Below are 3,986 nucleotides of genomic sequence, written 5' to 3'. Positions count from 1 at the left end.
GGAAGAAAACCTCACATTAAGCAACAGCAACTCCTCTCGCAATTTTTGTTTCTGCAGGGGGAGTGACAGAAACATCCTAGAGTGGCTGATTCTTCTAATTTACCTACACAATCTCTCTCTCTCTCCCCCCCCCCCGTGCCCCACAAATAGGAAGGCAGGAAGCTGCCTTATAACTCAGTCCACACCTAGCTCAGTAATGTCCACATGGACTGGCAGTGACTCTCCAGGGGTCTTTCCAATCCCTTACCAGAAATGCTGAAGACTGAGACAGGGACACAAAGCGGATGCTCTTACCACTGAGCTACAGCCCCTTTCCTTCTTAAAGCTCATTCTGTTTGACGCTAAGTTCTTGGCCTACCCTGGAGTGGTTACTTTCTGAAATGAAGTGCAGTGGCGTAGCGTGGGTTGTCAGCACCCGGGGCAAGACAAGTAATTTGCGCCCCCTAACCCATGGATTTGTGCCCCCTAACCCTAACCCCCAGATGTTGCGCCCGGTGCAGCCGGCCCCCTCTGCACCCCCCACGCTATGCCACTGATGAAGTGTACTGGGATAGGAGCTGGTTTGGTGGAAGTTACCCGCTCTGGTCTGGGAGTGCCTAAAGGGTTCCCTTTGAGCTAGGTCTTCCGCTCAGGAGCCAATTCTCTTTCCAAGTTTGCAGATATCTAATTTTTAAAAAAAGGGGGGATCAAAGAGTTGCATATGTAAAGTGCCTTTAGCTTACAGAGAAACAATAACCCATTGGGAAAATCCCATAGTGGGACTGAAAGCTGCACCTCTTGATTTTCCAGCTGCCATGACCAGAAACTGAGCCTTTTTGGGGGAGGGGGGAATGAGCCAGCAGAATAGTTTTCTATTTTTGACATTTTGCATTGAATTGGGTAATGTTTCTAGCATGAAAAGTGTGTGTCTTTCTCCACCAGCAAATGGGGTAGCAAAACAAGATGACTTCTGCTCAGTGCTAGGCCTGTGCTGTGCCGTGAGGTTCATATCAAAGGTCCATTGAATCCAGTATCCTTTTCCCAATAGTGGACACTCAGACACTGCCACAAAGCTCACCAGCCAGGCATGAAGGAGATACCCACCCACTGTTGCTTGTCCCTTGCCCCCAGCATCTGGTGGTCAGAGGTATACTGCTTATGAACATGGAAGTTCCTTTAGTTGCCTGTATCTGTTTCAAATGTGTTACTTATTGCATTTATATTTTTAATGAGGTTTTGTGTGTGTGTGTGTGTGTGTGTGTGTGTGTAAAGGTAAAGGTAAAGGACCCCTGGACGGTTAAGTCCAGGTCAAAGGCAACTATGGGGTGTGGCACTCATCTCACTTTCAGGCCGAAGGAGCTGGTGTTTGTCCAAATACAGTTTTCTGGCTCATGTGGCCAGCATGACTTAACCGCTTCTGGCACAATAGGACCCAGTGACGGAAACCAGAGCACACGGAAACGCAGTTTACCTTCCCGCTGCAGTGGTACCTATTCATCTACTTGCACTGGCATGCTTTTGAACTGCTAGCTTGGCAGAAGCTGGGACAGAGCAATGGGAGCTCGCTCCATTGTGCAGATTCGAACTGCCGACCTTCTGATCGGCAAGCCCAAATGGCTCAGTGGTTTAGACCACAGCGCCACCCGCGTCCTATGTTTATATAATGTTTTTTAAGATGATACCATTATGTATATTTGTTTTAATCAGGCTGTGGATTTTAGTTGTGCTTTATTTCCAGTTTTCTTTGTATATCACTCAGAAACATTTTGATCAAGTGGGTTAGTGATTTCCCCCCTCTAAATAAATACATTTACACCTCAAGCTTCATCAACCATTGGTAGCACTCTCCCCTGTATAAACCCTCCTTTATGTGGGGAACCAGCTGGTAAGATGACTGCCTTCTCTTCTCTGCCCTCCCTCCACCAATCCTGATTGCATCCTGCTGTGTTTGTTATGCAATACAATTTGCATTAGTGAAATCGGAGAGATGACTGTAAGGCGTGACCTTGGATGGGGATTCTTTTTCTGCTTCATCATGGCTCTAGTCACACTCTTGAGACACGGCTGGTTCCAGTGTCACTGTCTATCTCCGTCTCAGAAAAAGGACTGTGAGCTGTCCGTCTGCAGGCCGGCCAAAATATCACAGGCTTGAAAGGCAAAAGGGTGCATTGGAGGTCAACTTCTCCTTCAAGGCAGGTAGATCCATCTGCCACCCGCTCAACATACACCACCCAGATGGTCAATTTTGGCTGAGCAGTCTATTATTTCCCTCCCCTCTCTGAGATCTTAGCTCTCAGTGGTGGTGGACCTAGCTCAGTGTGGCTCTGCCACTGGTAATGGGGGGAAGCCAGACCAGACCCTTCAGCAAAACAGGAGTGAACTCCTCCCAAGATGTAGCCCGGCTAGCTCAGTCGGTAGAGCATGAGACTCTTAATCTCAGGGTCGTGGGTTCGAGCCCCACGTTGGGCGAAAATTTTGTTTCCTGCTTGGCAGGGGGTTGGACTCGATGGCCCTTGTGGTCTCTTCCAACTCTATGATTCTATGATTCTATGTACTTTCTCTACAATATGTTGAAAGCTGTCTGTTTCACTTTTGTGTGGGCATCTGAAAGTGAAGCTGGGTCAAAGTTCCCTCTCCCTTCTTTTGGAGGACCATTAGTTTCCTTCAAAAGTGGTACTCGGACATCTTGGCTCCTGAACAAATTGGCTCCCAAACTCCGCAAACCCGGAAGTAAATATTCTGGTTTGCGAACGTGCTTTGGAAGCCGAACTTCCGATGTGGCTTCTGCTTGAGAGTGCAGGAAGCTCCTCCAGCTCCTGCAGCCAAACTGGAAGCTGCATCTTGGTTTTTGAACAGTTTTGGGAGTCGAACGGACTCCAGGAACAGATTCAGTTTGAGAACCAAGGTACCACTGTATATGTGTGTGGCAACTTTTGGCATTGCCAGCAAATTTCAGGTATTTTCATTTTACCTTAAATACATGGTGGCCAAAGCTGCTTTCTCCTCCTCCTCCTCCTCCTCCTCCTCCTCCTCCTCCTCCTCCTCCTCCTCCTCCTTTTCCTTCTCTAGACAAACAAAACAAAACCTGGCTGCTGCTTGAAGGCCGCATTCTTGGGACAGAATGCCCTCGGGAAGGATGCTGAGTCACACATCCAGTCCCAGGAATGTGGACAGAGCAGCCAAACTGCCACTTGGACTGACCCGGTCCTACCATTGGACACAGATAGGTGGCCAATTCAGATGGCAGGTCTGTGGGGGCAGCACTGACAGCACCCCCAGAGACCTTGCCCATTCCTCTCTGTTGTCACACATCTGGACCTGGACTTCATATTCTGGCATGCTTTTTGAGTTGAATTCATATGCAACTTCCAGTGTGGCTAGTGTCAGACTAGGACCTGGGAGATCAGGGTTCGAATCCAGATTGGTGATGATGCACGACCCTTGGCCCAGACACATTCTCCCAGCTAAGTCTACTGCACACATTTGTGGTGAGAAACATTTATGTCTCCTTGAGCTCCTTGTAGGAAAGGTGGGATATACCGTATTTTTCGCTCTATAATACGCACCTAGTTTTTGGAGGAGGAAAACAAGAAGAAAATAAATTCTGAATCTCAGAAGCCAGAACAACAAGAGGGATCACTGTGCAGCCTGCATTCGCTCCATAGGACACACACACATTTCCCCTTATTTTTTAGGAGGGGAAAAAGTGAGTCTTATAGAGCAAAAAATACGGTAAATGAAAAAATAAAATATAAAAAAACTATTGCCAGTCAGCTACTGGAGACAGAGGCGTCATCTTATCCTTTACCTCAATCAGCCGAATGTCTTGGGTTGGCCCTGCGTTTGAAATAGTTGTTTTTAAGAAAGATGGACTGCATCTTTAAGCTAAGTCAAGAAAAGGTGTGTGTGGGGGGGGAGGCATTTGCCTACCTCAAAGGTTAATTCAGTCACAGAGAGGCATTCTCTAGCCCATGTCATTCTGCGAAAGCACTGAAACAGCTGGTTTA

Source organism: Podarcis vaucheri (assembly GCF_965113315.1).
Source record: "Podarcis vaucheri genome assembly, chromosome: 13".
Lineage (NCBI taxonomy): Eukaryota > Metazoa > Chordata > Lepidosauria > Squamata > Lacertidae > Podarcis > Podarcis vaucheri.
This window is presented reverse-complemented; position numbering follows the sequence as displayed.